The following is a 27,029-nucleotide window of genomic DNA, read 5'->3' as shown; positions in this document are numbered from 1 at the left end:
TTCGCTTTACTGACGACGCTGTCTCTGCAATGAGACAAGAGATACTTGTGTTTCAGTAAGTACGGCAGCTATAGTATTCGCGGCACAGTTGAAGTCCCGATCCGCTCATTCATCAAGTATCACTTAATTCACATGCATTTGTATCGACCGTAACATCGAGTGGGGGTCGCCATGGAAGTCGATGAGCGACCGTGGCGAGCAGTGGAAGTGACGCTTGGATGAGCGAGGCGCGAAGCCGTGCCCGGCACGGTGGGGGACGTTCCGCTGCTGGCTACGGATCGAGCGGGTGAGCGACGAACGCGTCAGACCAGTGACCGCCAACTTTGGAGGAGGACAACACAGAGAAAGCACGGGACCCACTGGACGCAAGAGTGCTGGCGGGAGTCTTCTGGTCGGTTTCAATTTCCTGGTGCCTGAAAAAGTCGCCTGCTCTTCTAGCGCTTATTTCGTTGTACTGCATTGGGGCTGTACTTACAAGTCGCGCAAGTGAATCTTTTATTCCGCGTATACGGCTGTTTCAATTGACAGCCGTGTTGTCTAGCGACTTTTTTTCGTCTTTGTATTTTTATTACGCATGGGTAAGGTGTCATATTCACTTGTAAAATCCGTGCCACGACACATTACCGTCCATCTGTAGAGTCTCTAGACAAGTCGTATCTCATACTGCCACATTTCAAGGTCTATCTCCTTGGAAGACCATTGGTTATTTAAATTTTATACAGTTATAATTACTGTCATTTGTCATTCATTATCATTATCATTATCAAAAAGAATCATTCGGTCTAAAAAAAATCGTAATTATTATGTTATTTGAGATATGTGCGGGAAGAACGTATTGTTGGAAAGAGCAAACACTCGAGTTTTACTTGGTTCTCGCTAGATAGCAGCAGTGTGCACCCACTTCGGTTCAAGTAAAAATGGTGTCGGGGCAACAGAAACCGTTTTGTGTTCTTAGTTTTGCGCAGTGAGGGTCAATAATAATTGTTCAGTGTGACTTTCGTACTGGGTATGGTGTGGATCCTCCTACAGTACAGAGACAATAGACGGCGACATGAACAATTCCGAGAGACAGATTGTTTGCGTAAAGGCAATTCGATGGGCCCTCCCCGAGTGTCTGACACAAACGTCGAGCGCATCCGCCGTAGTTTCACAAGGAGTCCGCAGAAATCCGTTCGCTGTGAAGCCCGACAGCTCAATACGCCACCGATATCCGTCTGGCGTGTGCTGCGTCGACGTTCACACATGAAACCATACTAAATTCAGCTAATGCAAACTCTTCGTAAAGGTGAGAAACAACAACATGTGGAGTTCTGTAATTTCGCTCTTGGCAAGATGGAGGATGGCAGTTTTCTTCCACGCTTAGTGATTAGTAACGAGGCAACATCCCATTTAAATGGAAAGGTCAACCGTCATAATGTGACAATATGGGGTACGGAACAACAACATGAAGCCGCACAACATGAGAGCGACTCTCCAAAATTTAATGTGTTTTGAGCAGTTTCACGGGAAAAGGTGTATGGCCCGTTTTTCTTTACCGAGAACAATGTTTCAGGAAGCATGTATCTCGATCTGCTTGAGAACTTTTTTCCTCACAGACTGTTTCGAACTACATTTACCAACAGAATGGGGCACCTTCACACTGGCATCTGGAAGTGCGGGAATTTTTAAATCAAAGGATTACTGAACGATGGATCGGTCGCACTGGACCAAATGACTCAGCCTTACATTACTGGCCTCCAAGGTTACCGGCCCTTATTGTATGTGATTATTTCTTGTGTGGCGTCAATAAAAGACTCTGTTTATGTGCCTCCGTTACCAACAATAATGAATGGAATGAGACAGCAGCTGTGGAAGCTGTAACTCAAGACATGTTCGCTGCAGTGTGGGAACAATTTGAATACCGCATTGATATATGCCGTGCATCTCAAGGGGGCCATATTGGACACCTATGAAAAGGTATGAAAAAAACTTTTTGAGTTTGCCGTTCATCAAAAAACAAAATTCATTGTGTATGTTTATTAGTTTCAGAAATATAGACGTACCAAGTAGGATGATTTTTTGATACACTCTTTATTTATCCAGTTCACCTACACTCTGTGTGTGTGTTACACATACAGAACAGTAAGGTAAGGGAATGAGAATTTTCTAAAATAAAAAAAAAAACACTAGCATTGCCACAAGCAATACCAAGCAGAGTTAAGACAGAGTCTGAGGCGGAAGCGAACCAGTAATGCCGCAACTGGATTAAACCTGGACACACATTTCAGCATCGTCATCAGCTTCCAAGCGCCGAGTACACATTCAGTAGGAAGATGACGGAGACAGAAGACCAAAGCTGAGAGAGAAAGACATATTCGTTTGCGCATAAAACGTGATGCAAAAAAATATCTCCTACGCCATAAAGCACAGTGAGAACTGGGAGCAGCAGTGAACAGCTTGTAATGAATTGTTCAGTGAGGGTTGGAGAACGTGGATTGCTGACAGCAGAGAATGAACAGACCTCACGTCATACTACCACGCTAGTCCTTTAAAATACCCCACCTTTCCATTTCTCAATGGGGATTGATCACTGGGATCGATAACATACAAAACGTCCAAGATGTTCCAGCACCTCCCATGAACCAGCCGGTACTGATGGGGAGACTTACTGTCTTCCGCCAACAACACGTCGCAAAGTGCTGGTCGCATCAACTTCATCACAGAAGCCAGAAGTGAGGGACTCTCGGGGTTGCTGCTCCTGTTGCTGTTCATCACTCAGGCGCGTCTGGGTGGTGAGACCTATCACACTAGTAGGGAGATCAACCGAACGCTCGACTAATTACCAACACTGGGTACATCGCCGATGGTCATCAAGGGCCGTCATAGGGTTCGGAATGTGATAGAGTACACTCCAACGACCAGTGCGAAACCAAACATTCGCGCTGCGTCAAAGGCCGCAACCTACCAGACAACAGCCGCTTCAACGCCGAAACAGCTAACTCGGGTGCCTGGGCTAAAGCACTGGATATACAGAGCTGAACAATCCGCCATTTTGAATCGCAAGGCGAGGACAGTGTTGTATGCTTCAAGTGGCGTAGGCTAATTGGCGTGATGTGTGTTTTTCAATTGCTCAGCTGTTTGAGAAGTAACGGTCGAAAGTATTAGCTGCTTTTTTCAATCAGTTTGATATTACAGTGATTATCTAAGCTAACACCCAATACTCTTTTAAGAACTTCCTGTTTTTTTTAATAACTTTTAACAGGTATATCTTAAAGCTTTTGAAATATACATTGAATACTCGTGCAATTCCCTCTTGTGCCTGGAGCCGAGCGACCGCTACGGTCGCAGGTTCGAATCCTGCCTCGGGCATGGATGTGTGTGATGTCCTTAGGTTAGTTAGGTTTAATTAGTTCTAAGTTCTAGGCGACTGATGACCCCAGAAGTTAAGTCGCATAGTGCTCAGAGCCAGCCCTCTTGTGCTAACATGAAATTTTTATGCCTGCTGTATTCCATTTTAAGACTATTCCGTAATTGGTTACGAATGCAGCTCTTACTTACCGTAAACTTAAATGCGTGTACCATACATAAACCAGAAAATACGACACTGATAACGCATTTTAACTGTATTTGCTAAATATTTAGAACAGCAACGTATGACATACATGGAACGTAATCGCATTTATCATACCTCTAAGTTCTCGTCTAATCATGACGGTATTTTAAAAAAAAAAACACCACGCGTTTTTCTCATCAGAAGCGTTTCGCGTTATTGACGTAAAGCATCATCAATGGTCCGTAATTAAGTAATTTACATTTTGATTTGCTCAATTATAGACCACTTAATTGTATTAATTGTAAACCACTGATGATGCCTTACCTCAATAAAACGAAAAGCTTCTGACGAAAATAACGACGTATTTTTTGTAGTTGCAACGACAGAATGACAATGCCCTCAAGAATTGTAAAGCAACGACGTACAGTATGGTCCCACAAATGAAGAAATTAAACTCGTCTAATCACCTACTTTAATTTGATTACCTCTTAAAGTCAAATGTTAGCCAATACATCTACTACGCTGTAATATTGTCTGCGCAAGGGATGTACATTTGGTGCCCTTAAGAGCGCATTGTAAAGCATAAGCGTTCCGTAGAGTTTAAACGAGCGCCTTCAACGTGGGATTCAAAATGGCGGATTGTTCAGGTTGTACTATACAGTGCTCCAGCCTGGGCGTGCAGAAGCTGTCATGACCAGACGGACGACAGCAGGAATACTCCGAGTAGCCTCGGCTGATGACACATCAGCTGAGGCTGGTGCGGTAGGCACCAATTTCCAAACGTAATTACTAAAATGACTGAACTCTAACACTGTTTTAATAGCGTCGAAGACGTTTGACAGATTCTCCTCAAATGGCTCTGAGCACTATGGGACTTAACATCTGGGGTCATCACTTCCCTAGAATTACAACTACTTAAACCTAACTAACCTAAGGACATCACACACATCCATGCGCGAGGGAGAATCCGAACCTGCGACCGTAGCGGTCGCGCGGTTCCAGACTGAAGCGCCTAGAACCGCTCGGTCACAGCAGCCGGCGATTCTCCTCAGTCATTCTAACAACACAGGGGTGTCTTCGCTTGGTCCCTTGCAGTCCATTTTAGTTCGTTATTTCCCCATATCACAAACTTTAAAATGCTACTAAAATTACGCCACCCACAACTCAAGAGTCCTTGCATTCCATAGTTTCGAAGCCGCTGCAGACCTAAACAAGGTAGTGTCTGAATAGATAGAAAAAGAAATAAACAAAAGAGTAAAAGTTGTCTGGAATTCTTCCGATTAATTAAATAGGGTTTTTCGAAGAAACCTTCATATGTGCCTGGAAAGACAGCTTACGATCAGAGTCTGTTGCTAGCTTCGAGGTATAACATTGAGATACGTGCCTGCAATCCTAAAATCATTCAGAAACGCAGGGTACCTGAGCCTCCAATGGAGAGATGGTTATCGGTAATCACTGGGCGAGAGAGGAAAATAGGTAGACGGATCAGGGAACTGGTCTGTTTGGGAGACGAAATTATCATGAAGGAAGACGACTTCGGCCGGCCGGAGTGGCCGAGCGGTTCTAAGCGCTTCAGTCTGAAACCGCGCGACCGCTAAGGTCGCAGGTTCGATTCCTGCCTCGGGCATGGATGTGCGTCCTGTCCTTAGGTTGGTTAGGTTTAAGTAGTTTGAAGTTCTAGGGGACTGATGACCTAAGATGTTAAGTCCCATAGTGCTTAGAGCCATTTGAACCAAGCCGTTTTTGAGGATGACTTCGTCACAGTAATTTTGATGTTAATTCAGATTGACGGTTTCGACTTGACTTGTGTTACAGCTCATCATCTTATATAATTAATGCGAATCGCCAGATGTCAGCAGGGCGAAATCCTTTTAGTTATCGAGTCCTCGTCCTGCTGACGAACTGCTATTGACAGTAATGAATATTGCATCTGAAAATGGCTTGTTATAAAGGTCGAAACAGATAATCCGAATAAACATAAAAAGTGGCCCAGACGGTGTCCGTCTTTCTACGTCATTTTAAAAGTGGCCAGTATGCCCTCAAACGTTATATCTTCAGTTATGTAAGTTGCAGTTGCAGTTATAATCTAGTTTCAGTTTCAGGAGAGAGAAAAAAAAACATTTTTAATGGCAGTGCTGTAATATCATGGCGCAAAGAACACGCTAGTGTTTATTTAAAAAAATTGGAAGGGATGTCTTACAACATGCAGCGTGAATTCAAGATTTGTCGCTTTCCGAATATTCAGACGACGAGCCTGTGAAGGGAGCTGTTCAAAATAAGCTCACTTTAAAAGTTTCAGATTTTAACACATAAATTCTTGGTTTTCGCTGAACAAAGTACACGACAAACTGAGACAGTATACGGAGAAGATATTACATTGCAGGAAAGTTGTTATTGCATATTCCATGGGAGTAAGTATGAGGCATGACCACTCTCGCATTAAATTCCAGTCTTTGGACGATATTGGATGGGACAAATGGCCTGACACCGCAGTACAGACCGCTGGAGTTTCTGCGCCCAGCTGCAGATGGAACAAGGGCGCGCGCCCAGCAGGTGACAACAATAGCCGGCTCAGGGGGCACCGCGCAAACAGGGACTTCCTCGGCGGCGCTCCCCATGAATACCAAGGCCGGCGGCGAGCCGCCAGGATAAGGAGATTAGGGCGCTCTGCCAGGGCAGACTTCACAAGCACCGGGACTACCAGTATCTCACTAGAGCCACGCCCGCCATTCTGCAGCGGGCATATATCTCGGCAGGTGACACTGCATGGACCTAGATGCGCAAATAACGAGAGCAGAGGACCGTAGACTAGGGCTTTACGTTTATAATTTACTCTTGCAAGGAGACCACACAGCAGTCGAAAGTTTGTAATATTTTTTTTTCTTTTGTTTTGAGTTCTGAGCTTTACATACTACAGAAATGAAGCTCAGAACTCAAAAATCAATATCCAGACGCAGTACAACGCAAATGCCAAAAATTCTCAAGAAAATCGTCTCTGGAGTTCTCCGAGCGTCTGTAATACTTTAGAGCAGGCCTGTTCATCGACTTGCTAGTTCGAGCTTGCTCCCGCTCATGCTAAATAAAGAAGGGGGATGACTGGTGGGGTGGGGAAGAGGAATCGGAGCAGCTCGGCATGAGACACTACTGTCAACGAATCTATTCAATGACCGCTAATGTTAATTCTATGTAGGTGTATCGCTTCGCTATGACTAATTAATGTAAGACCGTTGCACTGAAGAGAAATGAGAACGGAAGGAAACTTACATTTCTTTTAATTGATGAGGCAAAAAAGTGTAGCAGTTAATTCCGACTGTGCGGCTGGTCCCAGCTGAGGTTCGAGTCCTCCCTTGGGCATGGGTGTATGTGTTTGTCGTTAGGATAAATTAGGTTAAGTAATGTGTAAGCTTAGGGACTGATGACCGTAGCAGTTAAGTCCCATAAAATTTCACACATATTTGAACTTTTTTTTTTGAGTTAATTCCGAAACAAGAATATTTCTTACGCCTGATACATCATTATGATGAATGTCTTTTTAGGACGAAGTTTTAAACTGACATCAGCTTATTTTTCGTGACGGTTTCATTCGCACGCGAAATATAAAACACTGGACGTCAATGAATTAGATTTAGTTTGCTTTTCACTAAAGCACCTTGTCTGATATCACTCTACGAGCACTGGTAATTCGAAGATAAGCTTTTAACTTGCAGTCTGGAAATGAACTTCTGTGGGGAGAATTCGTTCTCTTCATTGCAGAAAACAGTTCAAAAAATGGTTCAAATGGCTCTGAGCACTATGGGACTTAACATCTGTGGATATCAGTCCCCTAGAACTTAGAACTACTTAAACCTAACTAACCCAAGGACATCAAACACATCCATGCCCGAGGCAGGATTCGAACCTGCCACCGTAGCGGTCACGCGGTTCCAGACTGAAACGCCTAGAACCGCACAGCTACACCGGCCGGCAGAAAACAGTTGGTAGCACAAGTACGTCGTTGTAAAATTGTGATTTCAAGGAAATTTATGATAAAGAAAACTTGTCTACTATAGTTCAATTCTTTTATCTTGGCGGTTCTCGCATGCCCGCCCAGACGCGGGAGATTGCTGCGTTGCCAGTTGTACGCGCCAAGAGAAGCAGCGCCATAGTATAGTTCGCAAACTAACGATTAGGGGGGGGGGGGGGGGGCGCGCAGTTTATGAAGTAAAGCCACCACAGCCGCATTAACCCTTTCGCTGCTACAGAGACGTGCTCCCCGCATTCCGTGATGTGCGCGATTTTGTCATCATCGCACTGCTCGCCTGTGCAGACAAATGGTGTTTCGACTGCTTTGACACACTTTATCATGCGATTTCACAAAAACTATTTGGATCAAAAATTTGATTTTTACACATCTTCATGGCTCATACCTTCCCCCCATAAATGACTTAATTTTGTTTTGATGTTCAACGCAGTTATCGTGCAGCATTAGATGTAGTAAACCATTGCACGAAATTTCGAAGAGTTTGCAGAGGTAAAAGTCCACAGCGTATACTTTCCATATGGTCGATTTTAGTTGATACTACAAATTTCAAAAAATTACATTCAAACGAATAAAATTCATGAAGTAAGACACTTCGACATTGTTTTCGAGCACCGAACCAGGTTTGAACTCAGAACCTTTCGCTTAGCAGTCATACACTTTAACTTTCCTAATACCATGGGGTCTGTAATGATCCCAGGCCGTAATTTTCTGTAAAATATACCTTATTTGCTATTCGTAAAAATTATGAAAAATTCAGATTTTTCCTGAATTAAGTAATGGGTTTGTAATATATTAATATAACTTTTTGAAAATATTTAGTTTTGCAGAAAATCAACAGAGAACCACTGAATACCATTGGGGTTAAATGCGACCCCATTTCTCTCTTGCGGTATTATTACCCAATAATGCTGCATTGAATCCGTAACTGTTGCTTTATTTCCTTTGTTTTATTCTTGTAAATATTGTTGTAGCGTGTAATTGTTGCCAATACTTTATAAGCCGACAGTTATTTGTTCCATACAAGTGGAGACTACTATCGTGTGCGTTGCATTTAGTGGAAAATGTCTCGTCACCTTTCCGAAGACGAAGTGCTTGAAATATTACTGCAGGATAATCCTCTATCTGGAGAATCAAATAGTGATACCAGCGATATAGTTTCTGATGTCTCATGCAGCGATGGAGAAATTGACGTCTTAGAAGAGAATATTTCTCAATCAGACGGAAGTTCAGAAGAAGATTTGGACAGCGCAGATGTCCAGCCTGAACAGGAAGTAACATAATTTCTGACTGTTATGTATAAGTACACAATGTATTTTTGTAAATGTGTGCTAGGGTCTAGAGCCAAGATATACCCTTTGTATTTTTAATTTTTTTTTTAATTTTGCATAGGTCTAAAAACAAAGGAGAATTGTGGCACAAACACGAGTTGAGAAGAGCTTGTGGAAGAGAAGAGAGATGGAACATAATGCGAGTAAAGCCAGGTCCAACAAAATTCGCAGTGAAAAATGTAGACTCCATAGAATCAGCTTTTCAGATGTTTCTTAGGAGAAACATTGTTGATGTGGAGTAACAAAGAGGGTAGTCTTGTTTACGGTAGTAAATGGAAACCTGTAGACGCCATTGAACTGAAGTGCTTTATCGGTGTATTGATCCTAGCAGGTGCTTACAAGGCCCATAATGAAGCACTTACACATCTGTGGAACAAAGAGGATGGTAGACCCATATTTAGTGAAGCAATGGCTAGAAATCGCTTTACGCAAATTTCAAGATGCATCCGATTTGATGACGCAAGTGTGAGACGTCACAACTGTGCTCCTGACAAGCTGGCTCCCATTAGAGAAATATTTGAAATGTGGCTACACACACTGCAAGAACCGTATGTTCCTCACAGCAACTTAACAATTGATGAACAACTTGTGTCATTTCGTGGTAGATGTCCATTTCGGTAACATATTCCTTCAAAACCAGGAAAATATGGGCTGTATGTGATAGTGCAACGTCTTATGTTCTCAGTCTCCAAGTTTACACTGGTCGACAAGAAAATTAATCTCGTGAAGTTGGTCAAGGCAAGAGAGTTGCTTTAGATATGGTGAAAGGCTTAGAAAACAGTGGCAGAAATGTAACAGCTGACAATTTTTTCACTAGCCTCAGTTTAGCGAGAGAACTTCTGAACATCAATCTCACACTTTTAGGAACAATTAGAAAAAATAAAAGAGGACTACCACAAGCTTTCACTCAGACCAAAGTTCGAGTCAAACATTCATCTATTTTCGGATTCCAAGAGCATCCTTCAATTGTTTCATGTTGTCCGAAAAAGGGAAAAGTTGTAACTTGTCTCAGTACAATGTATTCAAGGAAGGAAGTGGAAGATCGTGAAGAATGCAAGCCAGTAATAATTGCATTATCAGGAGTAGATACCATGGACAATCTGGTTAGAACGTAGACTACAAAGAGAATGACCAGAAGGTGGCCAATGGTATTATTTTACAACATGATTGATATCAGTGCACTGAATGCATTTATCATATGGCTACATCTTACACCAGACTGGGCAGAAAGGACCAACTACAAGAGATGGGCATTTCTCATAGAATTAGGAAAGCAGCTCTTCGGAAGAAAGTCAGACAAAATTATTTCCCCAGTACTTCCCTCAACAGTACAGACAAAAAAAAAAAAAAAGGAAGGTGTCCATTTTGTAAAAGGTCTGAGGATAGAAAATTCACCGATTAATGTTCAAAATGTGGATGTTCTGAGTGTAAAAATCACTCTGCAATTTATTGCTGTAAATGTAATGCATCATAAATGTCAATTCGGAATTTAATCAAAAATGTTTGTAGTTTCATGAGAATCGTTTGTAAATTTCATGAAAATAAATAATTAAAAAAATATGCATTTTAATTTAAGGTAATGTTTTAGATTGTGGAAAACATAAGGAATGTGATTTTATTCTACCATTATTAAAACTATCCTTAATAAAAAATAAATTCCGTTGGGGTCACTAAAGACCCCAATGGTACTCAGTGTAACAAAAAATACTCGGTATTAGAAGGGTTAACAGTTACGCTAACGGAGCTCGTCATTTAATATACCTCCCGGAGGAGTTTAAAATATCACGCAAAATACCGAGAAACACTGTTGGTATGACTATGAATTACTCACGTTTAGTCGAAGTAACATAGGAAATAAGCAATTACCGCTGTTCTTTATTGCGAAAAAGCGGTTAGTGAGAATGATACAAACACCTTTCCTTGCTATAGCCTGAATTAGGAGGCTTATTGCTTCTTTGGTTTAATTAATTAATAGAATATGAAGCAATTGTTATAAAGAATGCTTTTTCCAAACTTTCTATAAAAGAAAGCCTGTCATCAAGACATTGCTTTTGTTCAATTACTTTATTTATGACTGAACGTAAAACTGAAGACACTCATCCGTGCTCTGCACTGCAGTCGAGCTCTGGCAACGTCGTTCTCCGTTCATTGGCTGACTGTGTTTTGTGACGTCAGATGCGCAGAACGAACCTAAACTCGGCCGCCGTCATAAATGACGCGCACTTTAGTCTACAAGACTTATTTTATTGCGAAATTTATCACGCAACCGGCTGTCACACTGTAGGTCTACAAGTTCTGCACTGACGTCTTATAAACTGATGTTGGGTGTCTTACCTTCGCTTTGAAGTTCCTATCCTGGCTATAATCGAGCTATTCATCGACTTAGAAAGTGCTACTCTCCACTGCTACTCTCGCGTTTAAGCATAAGTAGTGCAGGATACGTTAGCCGATGCATAGCGACCAGTTTTTGTCCAATGCGCTGGGCGAGTTGATTCGTTTGTTCAGAAGGGGACGTCGACAAGTATTTGCCATCTTCCGGCCGGTCGGCGATGACAGAATCGACGCGCACACTCTGAAACCTTTCTCAAATGATTTTACAGAAGCTATTCGGTAAAAAAATTCACTTTTGCTTTCCTTGTAGCTTTATTTGTCAGGTTCATTATGATGTGCCCATCATTTCGTTAATGGTCATAGTTATTGGGATATTTACGTGGAAGTAAGACAATTCGCGAAATTAGAAAAAGTTTGCAATGAAAAATAGGGGTCGGTGTGATTTTGCGCCTGGTACATGTTACATAATGTGTTGTTGCGTATGAAATTTTTCTAGACTTGGTTGGAGGTCTCTATCTATCACCAATCTCGGGAAAATTGATCTGACGTAGTGCACTAATTTGTGATCGCACCGCGCCAGCGTTAAAGCCAGAGTGAAATATCCACAAGATTCCTCATATTTCATAAACGGTTTGAGATATCGAAATGAGACTTAGGAAAATGATGACACACAAAGAGGAGAGTATTTCGCAGTACGGTTATTATACAAAACTTCATTATCTACTGCCGGCCGCGGTGGTCTAGCGGTTCTAGGCGCTCAGTCCGGAACCGCGCGACTGCTACGGTCGCAGGTTCGAATCCTGCCTCGGGCATGGATGTGTGTGATGTCCTTAGGTTAGTTAGGTTTAAGTAGTTCTAAGTTATAGGGGACTGATGACCACAGATGTTAAGTCCCATAGTGCTCAGAGCCATTTATTATCTACCGTGTTATTCAACTAACTGCAGACTTTCCCGATGAAACAACGTAATTTTTAAGGGCCATCGCTAGCCGGTGAAACGAGACGTACTATGGGTTTTCGAACAGCATAAGGGAAGTCATTACACCTTTATTTTGTACCGAGGACGTGCTTTTTCATAAGATACTCACCTTATTTTTCCTCAGTTCCTCACTTAACTAACTTAATAAACCACTGTTTCAGAATTCTCTCGCAATTGCGTCTGCACAACATGTTAGCGGAGGTGTCACTGTGCAAACTCCGCTGAAATGAAATGTCGTGTGGCTAAGGCCTGCCGTCGGGTAGACTGGTTGCCTGGTGCAAGTCTTTTTCAGTTGACGCCACTTCGGCGACTTGTGTGTCAATGGGGATGATGTGATGATAAAGACAACATAACACCCAGTCCGTGAGCTGAGACTTTTGGCAAAAGAAGCAAGTTTTAAGATGGCATCGCGAGAAATGTTCAGATGTTACTCAATATTCCCCTCTCGTGACTCTTCTCTGAATGATACAAATGGTTAATTAACTAGGTGAAAATAAAACGCTGCATTTTTGGCGGAATTCTTTTTAGATACTAATCAAAGAAGCAGCGACAAACCTTTTTGAATGGCCACCATGCAAGGGCGGGCGTGGAGGGGCCCCTCTTAATATTTACCAAAAATGCGAGTGCAGGCTTCAGTCTAGAACGGCATTTCCCCTACAGCGCTCCGAGCGATCCCCCGCCACTGCCGCTCCCCACACGCTTTCCCAGCCGACTGCGCCTCTAGCGGTCCCCATTTTGCGCGCAGTATACGAGTACATACCGTCGTGTCTAAGAATATTTTGCAAAGATATACGATCAAATATTCGTCGAATTTCTTTGACAAAGATCTAGACCTTTGACCTTGCGATCAAAAGGGGCCTTCCACTGTCGTCATATTTTTCGTCAAATTTTAAGATGGCGGACAACTACTTGTTACTATCCGCTGCAGCTGCTTGTACCACTATTGCATTGTATGTGCATTTGGAAGAAAAGCAGCGGAAAAAAGCAAACATACTTGCGTGAAGCCTTGGGTATTACGTCATTGTAATAAAAGCATTCAGCAAAATTTGTTCAAAAATGGTTCAAATGGCTCTGCGCACTATCAGACTTTACATTTGAGGTCATCAGTCCCGTAGAACTTAGAACTACTTAAACCTAACTAACCTAAGGACATCACACACATCCATGCCCGAGGCAGGACTCGAACCTATGACCGTAGCGGTCGCGCGGTTCCAGACTGTAGCGCCTAGAACCGCTCGGCCATCCCGACCGGCCAAAATTTGTTACGAGTACTTCAAGCGGAGGACGTCAAGTCTTACTTACGAATGGATGAGGGTGCATTTCAGAATTTGCTCTGTAAAGCGGCTTCTCACATTACAAAACATAATATTCACTTCAGAAATGCTAAATGTGCAGAAGACAGGCTCCCCGTGACATTATGATTTCTTGAGCTACTCTAGTTGTACTCGAATAGCACATTGCACATTAACCAAAACAATTCCAGAAACGTGTGAAGAGATTTTTAATACATTGAAGGGGGAATATATGAAGGTAAATAATGTTTAGTACACTATATGGTCAATAGAACTATTTTTATATTTGAATAATTTAATTAATAGAATTAGTATTCCAACAACTAAAAAATTAATAAAATGTATGAAACAATGAAGCGGTTTTTAACTGGTGGCAATCAGAGCTCAAAAATAGAGGAAGTAAAATGGAGCTTAGAATCTTTTTTTATATTAGAGTGTGACCATCTCCTCTATTCTGGCTTGCTAAAATGCTGCCAGGATGTTTCCAGATGTAGAGGTGGATGGTTGTAGCTGTGTTTGTGAATGTGATGTTACCTGCAGCATATTCCCCCTGGCCCTTCAGAACGCGATTAATAGCATGCAGTGTGGCCTAAGTATTTGACATGTCAACTTTGTAAAAGAAATATGATTGAGTAATATCAGCCTAAGACTACAGCGAACGCAACACATGGTCGTTCCTCAGAAGACAGCGCTCACTTTGCACTTTCCCTGCTCTACCTAATGACGTCTGACGGGCGCAATTTGCCGCGAGCGCTCACTACCGGTGAGGCTAGCGGGCGTGAGTGTTCGTGATGGTCTAGCCGCCTCCCGGACAGGCTTGCTTTGGAGTACTATACTGAAGCGCCAAAGAAACTGGTATAGGCATGCGTATTCAAATACAGAGATATGTAAACAGGCAGAATACGCCGCTGCGGTCGGCAAAGCCTGTATAAGACAATCAGTGTCTGGCGCAGTTGCTAGATGGTAGGTTATCAGCATTTAAGTGAGTTTGAACGTGGTGTTATAGTTGGCGCACGAGTGATGGGACACAGCATCTCCGAGGTAGCGATGAAGTGAGGATTTTCCCGTACGTCCATTTCACGAGTGTACCGTGAATATCAGGAATCCGGTAAAATATCAAACCTCCGACGTCACTGCGGCCGGAAAAAGATCGTGCAAGCCGGCCGCGGTGGTCTCGCGGTTCTAGGCGCTCAGTCCGGAGCCGCGCGACTGCTACGGTCGCAGGTTCGAATCCTGCCTCGGGCATGGATGTGTGTGATGTCCTTAGGTAAGTTAGGTTTAAGTAGTTCTAAGTTCTAGGGGACTGATGACCACAGATGTTAAGTCCCATAGTGCTCAGAGCCATTTGAACCATTTTTTAGATCGTGCAAGAACGGAACCAACGGCGACTGAAGAGAAGCGTTCAACGTGACAGAAGTGCAACCCTTCTGGAAATTGCTGCAGATTCCAATCCTGGCTCATCAACAAGTGTCAGCGTGCGAAGCATTCAACGAAATGTCATCGATATGGGCTTTCGGAGCCGAAAGCCGACTCGTGTACCTTGATCACTGAGCGATACAAAGCTTTACGCCTCGCCTGGACCCGTCAACACCGACATTGGACTGTTGATGACTGGAAACATGTTGCCAGGTAGGAAGAGTTTCGTTTCAAATTGTATCGAGCGGATGGAGGTGTACGGGTATGGAGACAACCTCATGAATCCACGGACCCCGCATGTCGGCAAGGGACTGTTGAAGGTGGTGGAGGCTGTGAAACGACGTGGGGCGTGTGCAGTTGGACTGTTGTGGGAACCCCTGATACGTCTAGATACGACTCTGACAGGTGACACGTACGTAAGCATCCTCTCTGATCACCAGCATCCATTCGTGTCCATTGTGCATTCCGACGGACCTGGGCAATTCCAGCAGGGCAATACGACACCCAACATGTCGAGAATTGCTACAGAGTGGCTCCAGGAACACACTTCTGAGTTTAAAACCCTTCCGCTGGCCACCAGACACCCCAGACATGAACATTATTGAGCATATCTGGGATGCCTTGCAACGTACTGTTCAGAAGATAGCTCCACCCCCTCGTACTCTTACGGATTTATGGACAGCCCTGCAGGATTCATGGTGTCACTTACCTCCAGCACTACTTCAGACATTAGTCAAGTCCATGCCACATCGTGTTACGGCACTTTTGCCTGCTCGCGAAGTCCCTACACGATATCAAAGGCGGGTGAATCAGTTTCGTTGGCTCTTCATTGTAGCGTCAAATATTTGACAGGTACAATTTCCAAACGCTCGTCGTCAAACTTAGCTATGTAATAGTATTCTTCGGCGTAACAACAATTAGCCCTTGTGAACACGATGTTCATCTGTGTGTGTTGTTGTGCGCAGTGGTTGATACTGTTTTAAAATGACCGACTCTCCATAAACTGTCGTGTAACTTCTCGGACGCATTAATCCAATGCAGTTCGTTTCTTTTGTACACTATAAGCTGGCTTCTCTGAAAAAAAGAGGCAAGGCTTGTCTCAGCAGCCAGTGTGCTACGAGCAGATCACAAGCTTCCGTTCCCAGCATCCTCTGCTCAGTGGCCAAGCCACAGTGCGCGATAGAACGCTTGCTTGCCACGTGGGTCGCCTGGGTTCGACTCCTGGCCAAGGCAAATTCTTAAACAAAGCTGCATGTTCTAATAGCAGTTCCGTGAAGCACAAAATACGTAGATGGGAATTAAATCGGTAGCTCTCTAGACTGGTTATCGCTGGTTCGAGTCACGCTTCGGTCATAAATTTTTTCCCTTCACTTCGTATACCTCCATCTTTTAAATAGAAAATCCAGCAAATATCTGTTAATTAACACGTATCTGACTGTAATTTTTTAAAAAAATACAAGTTTTCTTATTTCTAATTACATGCTGCATAAAGAAATCCCGTTTTGATAGCAAATATAAATATTTCATTACCAATTTTTATGAAAGATTGTTAAGAAGGATTACTTAAATTAAAAATAATTTTTTTATCTTTGTGTATTTTACTCTCCACTTAAATGCTCGAAGAACATACACCATTGTTACAAAATTTACCACGGTAGGGAAGCGGAACGTGGCCAACGTGGCAGGCGAGCATACTACTACAAAACAACGTAACATGTTGAAAGAATGGTCTGACTGTGGGGTATTAAAGTTACTCGGGAACTTGAAAGCTGATTTTCTCGAGACTTTTTGAGAATTGCAACCGCCCAGAGCGGCCTCGCGGTTTGAGGCGTCATGTCACGAACTGTGCGGCCCCTTCCGCCGGAGGTTCGAGTCCTCCCCCAGGTATGGATGTGTGTGTTGTTCTTAGCATAAGTTAGTTTAAGTTATTGTAATTAAGTAGTGTGTAAGTCTACGGCCGATGACTTAAGCAGTTTGGTCCCTTAGGAATTCACACACATTTGAACATTTGAGAATTGCATTGGGTTCACAGAATGAGATTTTCACTCTGCAGCGGAGTGTGCCCTGACACGAAACTTCCTGGCAGATTAAAACAGTGTACTGGACCAAGACTCGAACTCGGGACCTTTGACTTTCGCGGGCAAGTGCTCTACCATCTGAGCTACTCAAGCATGACTCACGACTCGTCCTCACAGCTTAATCTGCCAGGAAGTTTCATATCAGCGCACACTCCGCTGCAGAGTGAAAATCTCATTCTGGAAACATCCTCCAGGCTGAGGCTAAGACATGTCTCCGCAATATCCTTTCTTCCAGGAGTGCTAGTTCTGCAAGGTTAGCAGAAGAGCTTCTGTGAAGTTTGGAAAGTAGGAGACGAGGTGCTGGCAGAATTGAAGCTGTGAGGACGGGTCGTGAGTCGTGCTCGGGGAGGTCAGTTGGTAGAGCACTTGCCCGCGAAAGGCAAAGATCCCGAGTTCGAGTCTCGGTCCGGCACACAGTTTTAATCTACCAGGAAGTTTCAATGCATTGGGTTATTGAAATCTGACTTCTGAACTTCACGTACCATAACGAGAGGGAGAGAGAGAAACTGCGCATGAGGGTCAGCCTCTGTCATATATGAAGACAGGGACAGACACTATAGATCCTTTCTGTGTTTATTAATTCCGAACAGCATCAAGTAACAACTGAAAGTGTGGCAGTTAACCAGGACCTGCTACGCATCAGAAGATCGTAGGGAATGGGAGACAGTAAAAACACAAACGTGTTGCTTACGGAGCGGGAACGCTTTTATTTTGGACATATAACGTATGAATACGCTTAATTTACTATCCAACCTATTCGTAGCTATAATCCAAACACAAATACGCTTGTAAGTATAGTTCAAGACAAGGGAATTGGTTGAATGCTGGTTCAATTTGCCTATGTTAATGTCTACACTATAATCAGATGCACTGGTGTTGGATGTGTTTCTTCTGACTGATTTGAAGTGGCCGCCACGAATTCCTTTCCTGCGCAAACCGCTTCATCTCAGAGTAGTACCTGCACCGTATATCCTCAAATATTTGTTGGATGGTTTGCCCTCTACAGCTTCCTGAAGTACCATCGAAGTTATTTCCTGATATCCTACCGCATATCCTATCGCCTCGACCCTTTTTGTTGTCAGTGTTTTCCAAATGTTCTGTTCCTCGCCCATTCCGCTAAGAACCTCCTCATTTTGTATGTTGTCAGTCCATCTAGTTATGAATACCCTTTTATAGCATCACATCTCAAATGCTTCGATTCTCTTCTTCTCCGATTTTCCCAGATTTTTAGACGTTATACTGACTGAAAGGCAAGTGTAATGCCATCCGATGCCAGTGGGTTCTCATACGAACACCGCAAGACAAGCTGTAGAATCAAAATACTGTGGGTCTTGTAATGTACCCCCTCAGTCTTTGTTGCTATTACTGCCCACTATGGTAAAGTCTTTTCTGAAGATTCGAGAGGAGTAGGATTTACAATAGACTTTTAGGTTACTTATCTTTTCTTTCACAGCTGGCTCCAGTTCTTCATGTCTAGGGGTCTGGTTATTGAGGCTGAAATTCTCACATTTTAGGTCCTCATGGCTGTATTGATCTAAATAATTTTGAAGAACGTCAGAGGCATGCTTACTACTACTTCACTCTGCGGTAATAACAATATTACAAAGAATTTACAATTTTTCTTGACAAATGAATTTTTATTAAGGTCGATTATTATTTCACAAATGGATCCAGAAATAAACACAATAAACAGTAATAGATTGCGTAATTAAAATGGAAATTTCAAGTTTGTCTAATATTTCGTAATTTCAAATTTTTCTAAAAGAAGAAAACCACTTTTAACTGTACATTCAGAGCTAGTACGTATCGATTGTAACAACGAAAATAAAGTATTTCCTTTTCGTAAATTTTGGTTTGAAATATAACGTAATGTGTATAAAATTATTTGAAATTTTTCGGAAAAACAGCTGAGATAATACTGATCTGTCCAAAATTCGAAAAAACATTACTGGTATCGCCTACTACCGTTGAGAAAAGTAATGCCGGAAGAGGACGTCCCTACACACTCCGAAGAAGGGCACATTGTTCGCCCTTTCCTTTTCTGTGAAGTTGGCATCCCATTGGCTTTGTTTAACGCTTCTAGGTACGACTGTTAGGGAGAAAAGTGTTTGGTTGTTTTGACCATGCTGGAGCCCCGCTGAGCAGCGACTGTGGCATCGCGAACTGGTGCCGACGCGTCCTGTAAACCCGCCAGCTCTCGAGAGCCGGGCATTTATTTACGTTAGGCCCGACCGGTAAAGCCGACGAGTGGCTGCTGGGAACTCAGGCGAGCGCTGCCGGCTGGCCAGCCCGTGCAGCGTACAATTGTTACCTGGACAGAACATACCAATACCCGTAACGCAACGGTGATATGGCGTGTGAGGCCATACGTGCGCAAACGTACAAGAGAATACTGATAGTATTTATTTTGCTCCTTCAGGGTGAGGCAGCTAAGACAGACCACCCAAAACACCTCCAAAAGAGTTAAACACACTGCTGGAAAAAAAGCAACACCCTCAAGATCAGCGTCATTTTATTGTTAACTGAAGCGACAGGTAGTTCGTCATTGTACACGTATCTGATAACAAATGGTTCAGATGACTCTGAGCACTGTAGGATTTAACTTCTGAGGTCATCAGTCCCCTAGAACTTAGAACTATTTAAACCTAACTAATGTAAGGACAGCACACACATCCATGCCCGAGGCAAGATTCGAACCTGCTACCGTAGCGGTCGCACGGTTCCAGGTTGTAGCGCCTAGAACCGCTCGGCCACTCCGGCCGGCTATCTGATAACAAATTCAGAGCAAATGAAACACACATGACACAGCAAAGAGTCTCTAAAAAGTCGCATCAATACCCTGTATTCCCTAATTTGCCGGCAGTGTAGGCGTGTATTATCACATGCAAACGATCATGAAGCTGTCCCAAGCATTTTGCGCTTTTCCTTGCAATGATTCTTGCAGACCTTGGAGAACGAATGAGTTTTCGCCTATCATCTCTCGTACATGTTCAGTTGGTGAAAGATCTGGTGATCTTGCTGACCGAGGCAGTTATTGTTCACTATGAAGCGCACGTACGCCACGACAGCCGTACTTGAGCGTGTTTTGTCCTGCTGAATAAGCACATCATCTTTCTGTCGAAGCCGGCCGGGGTGACCGAGCGGTTCTAGGGGCTAAAGTCTGAAACCGCGAGACCGCTAAGGTCGCAGGTTCGAATCCTGCCTCGGGCATGGATGTGTGCGATTTCCGTAGGTTAGTTAGGTTCAAATAGTTCTAAGTTCTAGGGGTCTGATGGCCTCACAAGTTAAGTCCCATAGTGCTCAGAGCCATTTGAACCATTTTTTCTGTCGAAGAAATGGCAACCTGTGCAACGAAGCGGGCACCTTATCCTGCATAAATACCAAAGGTAACCGCGAGAAATTTGCAGTAGGGATTAAAATCCATGGAGAAGAAATGAAAACTTTGAGGTTCGCCGATAACATTGTAATTCTGTCAGAGAGAGCAAAGGACCTCGAAAAGCAGCTGAACGGAATGGACAGTGCCTTGAAAGGAGGATATAAGATGAACATCAACAAAAGCAAAACGAGGATAATGGAATGTAGTCCAATTAAGCCGGGTGATGCCGAGGGAATTAGATTAGGAAATGAGACACTTAAAGTAGTAAAGGGGTTTTGCTATTTGGGGAGCAAAATAACTGATGATGGTCGAAGTAGAGAGGATATAAAATGTAGACTGGCAATGGCAAGGAAAGCGTTTCTGAAGAAGAGAAATTTGTTAACATCGAGTATAGATTTAAGTGTCAGGAAGTCATTTCTCAGAGTATTTGTATGGAGTGTAGCCATGTATGGAAGTGAAACATGGACGATAAATAGTTTGGACAAGAAGAGAATAGAAGCTTTCGAAATGTGGTGCTACAGAAGAATGCTGAAGATTATATGGGTAGATCTCATAACTAATGAGGCATTGAACACAATTGGGGAGAAGAGAAATTTGTGGCACAACTTGACTAGAAGAAGGAATCGGTTGGTAGGTCATATTCTGAGGCATCAAGGCACAACCAATTTAGTATTGGAGGGCAGCGCGGAGGGTAAAAACCGTAGGAGACCAAGAGATGAATACACTATACAGATTCAGAAGGATGTAGGTTGCAGTACGTACTGGGAGATGAAGAAGCTTGCACAGGATGTAGTAGCATGGAGAGCTGCATCAAACCAGTCTCAGGACTGAAGACCACAAGAACAACAACCGCGAGTCACAGCTGATGCCACCCCACACCATGAAACCTGAGATGGAGTCTGTGTGTCGTAGGCGAATGCACTCTGAAATAGGCAGCTCACCAATTCTAGGTCTTACACGTGTGCGAATATGACTCGCGTGCAGACAGAAGGTACGCTCACGACGGGAGACAACACAGTGCCATTGCACTCTACGGTCAACTCTTTCACACCTGAGCAGCCATGCTGAACGATGTGATGTCAGTAGTAGCCTGACCAGAGGAGCAAGCTCAACCAGACGATTCCCAGTGGTCCCTGATGTGCCCACTTTGCCTCTCTGGATGATGTTCGGTAGGGCACTATTGCTCGCAAAGTGAGTGGATCATGGCGTGCCTCTGTGATACGCTGATGTCCGAAACCTGATCTGCAGATGTGAGAATGTTCTATGGCCAACTGTTCAAAGCAGCAACAAACCGCCGATACAATGTGCCGAACATTTGGAGGCTTGCTCACTCTGTGAAGCGGGAAAGAACGATGATGATCTCTGGCAGATAGGACAACAGAGCACTGGTGCAGGCACAAGAGTGTTTTGAGACATGTTGTAAGCTCCCCACTACATGTTTCGGTTTGAAATTTAACCCAACTTTACCTCCCACTCTACAAAAAATGTATTTATTACCAAAACTATGTACCCGTAAAAAATTATGTATTACCAAAACTAAGTACCCACAAACTGTTATCCATCTTGAAGCCTCATGCTGAACTTCGACTAAACAGAACCTTATTAGAACTGTAACTGGTCTGAATACAAATTGTCATTATATTAAATGTGCAACTGAAGTAAAACAATTATCTGGCCCTAATCAAAATTTCAACTTACCTCAAGTCTTGACAACATTGTCGCAGATTTCTCTAAACACATCAGCAAACAGCAAGCGAGCAGCGGCTAAGCTTGATTTCTATTTTTAAATAAAATTTCCAAACAATATTCAAAATGTTGCATACTATATGGCGCAATGTGATAATACGTAATGATAAATCTTCTTTAAACAGAGGGATCGGGAGAGTAACCATGTCTTTCAAATGATATTCCAGGACAACGATTTTAGACTGAAGTGTGCATTCAAAAAGGCAGAGTAAAACTTCGCGTGATCTTCACACATAACATAACATTGGTCTGAACAATAGTATACTTAACAAAGTGAACAATGATTTGAAAAGGATACAGTGTGAACAGGGAATTTCTATAAAAACTAAACAGTTTAATCAGTTCATATCTTAGTTCATGACTGAGGGAAGTGAGATGGTCTTACTCTCAGCTCTGAGCAAGTTAACTAGCTTACAATAATTATTCTAACAAATTATCTGCGCTGTGCTGCAGTCTTACTTCGAACTTGTTCTCTTCAAAAATAATAGCATTGTTCAAAATTTATATTCTTTTCGCCTTTCAGTATATACATCAAATTCATCCTTGCTGTTTTTTACAATAAATCGCTCTTCATCTAACAGTTACAATCACAAGCCAACACAGAACTAGTGAATACGTCCATTGGCTACCACACTCTAACTAAGAAAGTATCACACTGCGCAGAGGCAAAGACTTTGCCACGACAAGACCAAAGATTGTTTAACAGTAACGTTACTTGCTCTCTCTCTGACGTGCATATCGATAACTCACAAAAATCAAAAATGACATGACTGCCTTACAATGTCACCTGGCGAGACGAGTGACATATTTCTCCGTCATATGTCCATCCAGCTACCCGTACGCCCACAATTCGACCCCGTTCAAAGGGCTGAAACAATGCAACAGGAGAACGTTCTCGATGGTGGGTCATGGTTGTATCACCTTTAAACTCAGCACAGTTACTGCCTGCAGAGTCAAAACAGAAACTGCACACATAGGTTCCCCGGGCGCCACCTAGTCCTGATGACCGTGACGAAGGAATCACTAACGCTGCAACCCCTCAGTACGCATATATTATACTTTGGTGCCACTCAACACAATCTTTGAGGAAGTTAAATTTTTCCTCTTCGATGTATATGCAGACATGGTTTTACCTAAGTTACGACCATCGAAGTTCTGAATTTGCGTATGTACACATGTAATATTCAAAGTTTATAACTGCCTTATTATGAGACCAACATAACTTTTTTAAATCGAGTTCTATAACATTTTGTGCGACGTAAACTGCGTGGAAGTTCTTCGAATGCTAGCAAAATAACAGTGCCGTAAAACATTGTCCAACTGTCAGTAGATGAAGTCCCACAACCGTCTGTCATATTGTATCAAACGTAAGCAAACGCCTAACTAGTTACACTTCGATTGTTTACGCCTGTCTATGCTTGAAGCCCATCTGTCTGTGCTCTCCTGTAGTAGCGATCAGACAACTGTCTCGTGAAAATATTCATACTTTCACAATGTACAGCGTGTTCATTTTAACTGAAGACATTGCAATATCTCGTAAACTACACATCGGATCAAAAAAAGTTATAGTTACAATTTGTTTATCTCGGAGGGGACATCAATGACAACACACTTCAACCCCCACCACAACCCGTGCGTGGTTGGCGGGAGGCAACTTTGAAATCTCCAATGAGAAACCCCGTTTTTTTTTAAATTACAGATTTTGATTCTACGGCAAAATCTATATCTGTTTTGTCTGAAGCATTTTCTCCGTTTCGTCGTGGCGCTGTAATCGGAGGAACAGATGTGGGTACACAATATAACTTTCGACGTGCTACTCAATGGCCTTGAATATCCAATGAGTCTTGGGACCCACCTCCATCCTGCGAGGGTAGGACAGGACAGCATTTCACAACTTTTAATTGGAAACCCCGTTCGCAGCGTTGTATTCCTCGGACGTGTCGAACGGGAACAACTCGACGCACCATCGTGGTCATGTAGAGAACTACTACGAATCATAACAGACAGTACACTGCGACTGGAGCTCTCGTATCGTGCAGACGTAGAACAGATAGCGGCTCTAAATATTACAATTCTTCCGCAGTGTTTATTGCCTGCGCACCTATCTATAATTTTGGAAGAGACGTGCAAGCGGATGATGAATGTTGCAACCACAGAAGAAAAAACTGAAATGATCCTGATTCACGGAGAATGTAGGCGAATGATGAGGCTGGTGTTGCCTTGTACGCCGAGCGTTTTTCCAGAGAAAGCTCGCTCGCGTTCGTTCTTTTTCAAGGCTGTGAACGCCTCTATGTCTGATAGCAGCGTGCTGACCGGCGAAAGGAAACGAAGCAAACGTGTTACAGGAGATGCTAATGAAACAGCTGTACTGACGGCAATGCACCACAACGCACGGATAAGCGTTCGGCAAGTACACCGCGATTAGCGTTATCACAATACTGCATCGTCGTAAGTATCATCCATACCACGTGTCACTGCATCAAGAACGTCAAGACGCCGATTTCCATAACCGCGCCATTCGAGAGTGGAATGGTAGAGAAGTAGTATGAAAATGTTTCGCTGGACCCTCTGCCAGGCGCTTAAGTGTGAATTGCAGAGTATAACCATGTAGATGAAGATGTTTTTGGACGGGAATTACTGGCACTATTGCAGGACATTGCCCTGGACATTCGATAACGTATATAGTTTCAGCATGACGGCTGCTTAGCGCATTACGCAATAGAAGCACAGGAGGTATTAAACCGTGTTTACACTGGTCGATGCATCGGCAGAGATGGCCCTATTTATTGGCCCGCTAGGTCGCCGGATTTGCCGTGGCCGGATGTCTTTCTGTGGGGATATTTAAAAGATAAGGTGTACCACTAAGTACCAGCAGGCTGTGAAGATATGGTCGACCGCATCAGAAACGCCTGTGCTGACATTTCCGCAGATATGCATCTGTCTTGTGTACGGTCATTTGAAAAGCAGATCACCAAGTATACTGAAATTGGCGATACTACTTTTCAACACTTACTCTAATTGGAAAAGCAGAAAAGCGTTTGCCTCGAGTCACCGTCACAGTGGAACATCGAGTAGTCATCTGTCGGAGAAACATAACGTTGCGAATGTGGTTTCCAATTGCAAACTATGAAAGACTGGCCTGTCCTACCTCGCAACATGGAGGTGGGGTCCCACGCGCCATTGGATATTCAAGAGCCATTGAGTAGCACATCGTAAGTTATGATTGTGTACCCATTTTTATTTCTCCGATTACAGTGCAATCTGTCGCGAGACGAACAAAATGCTTCATACAAAACATATTGCCTTAGAATCGTAATCCGTAGTAAAGAAAAATCGGGGGTGCCCATTGAAGATTTCAAAGTTGCGCCCCGCCACCCACGGGTTTGGGTGGGGCGTCGAGTGCGGTATCATAGGATGTTCCCCTACTAGATAAACGAATTGGAATCAAAACTTTTTTTGATCCGGTGTGTAGTTTTCGAGCTATTTCAATGTCTTCACTTAAAATGAACACCCTGCGCATGATGAGGAGAAGTGGATAGGGTTTTGGTTTAAGAGGAATGTCGCGGCTGTATGCTGAAAGGTATCCCAAACTCGACATGTCCTCGCGACCTGTCTTTGTAAACATAAGCTACTGGCCATTAAAATTGCTACACCACGAAGATGACGTGCTACAGACGCGAATTTTAACCGACAGGAAGAAGATGCTGTGAAATGCAAATGATTAGCTTTCCAGACCGTTCACACAAGGTTGGCGGCGGTGGCGACACCTACAACTTGCTCACATGAGGAAAGTTTCCAACCGATTTCTCATACACAAACAGCAGTTGACCGGAGTTGCCTGGTGAAACGTTGTTGTGATGCCTCCGGTAAGGAGGAGAAATGCGTAGCATCATGTTTCCGACTTTGATAAAGGTCGGATAGTAGCCTATCGCGATTGCGGTTTATCGTATCGCGACATTGCTGCTAGCGTTGGTCGAGATCCAATTACTGTCAACAGAATATGGAATCGGTGGGTTCAGGAGGGTAATACGGAACGCCGTGCTGGAACCCAACGGCCGTGTATCACTAGCACTCGAGATTACAGGCATATTAACCGCATGGCTGTATCGTATCGTGCAGCCACGTCTAGATCCCTGAGTCAACAGATGGGGACGTTTGTAAGACAACAACCATCTGCACGAACAGTTCGACGACGTTTGCAGCAGCATGGACTATAAGCTCGGAGACCATGGCTGCGGTTACCCTTGACTCTGCACCACAGATAGGAGCGCCTGCGATGGTATACTCAACGACGAACCTGGGTGTACGAATGGCAAAACGTCATTTTTTCGGATAAATCCAGGTTCTGTTTACAGCATCATGATGGTCGCAGTCCGCAGCTCGTGGTCGTGAACGCGTGACAAGCAGTCAGCTAAAAATTTACGCTGGCTGTGAGGAGTTAATTAACAACGAACTTCGCCTTTCGATTTGTGGTACAGGCATTCCAAGAATCGCATCAATAGTTTCTGCTTTATTGAAGGGATTCTAAACAGCTCAACGACGAACCTGGGTGTACGAATGGCTAAACGTCATTTTTTCGGATGAATCCAGGTTCTGTTTACAGCATCATGATGGTCGCAGTCCACAGCTCGTGGTCGGGTTCGATTCCCGGCGGGGTCAGGGATTTTCTCTGCCTCGTGATGACTGGGTGTTGTGTGTTGTCCTTAGGTTAGTTAGGTTTAAGTAGTTCTAAGTTCTAGGGGACTGATGACCATGGATGTTAAGTCCCATAGTGCTCAGAGCCATTTGAACCATGATGGTCGCATCCGTGTTTGGCGACATCGCGGTGAACGCGCATTGGAAGCGTGTATTCATCGCCATACTGGCATATCACCCGGTGTGATGGTATGGGGTGCCATTGGTGACACGTCTCAGTCACCTCTTGTTCGCAT

At 43.5% G+C, this 27,029-nt stretch overlaps 1 protein-coding gene across 1 annotated transcript in view; it reads right to left on the bottom strand.

Moving 5' to 3' along the window:
* Positions 1-27,029, bottom strand: part of LOC124612476 — a 630,115-nt gene that overhangs the window by 298,591 nt on the left and 304,495 nt on the right. The window lies entirely within an intron of this gene.

The sequence above is a fragment of the Schistocerca americana genome, chromosome 4 (genome assembly GCF_021461395.2).
Source record: "Schistocerca americana isolate TAMUIC-IGC-003095 chromosome 4, iqSchAmer2.1, whole genome shotgun sequence".
In the NCBI taxonomy this organism is placed as follows: Eukaryota; Metazoa; Arthropoda; class Insecta; order Orthoptera; family Acrididae; genus Schistocerca; species Schistocerca americana.
Note: the sequence above shows the minus strand (reverse complement) of the source record. Positions and strands in the feature narration are given on the sequence as shown.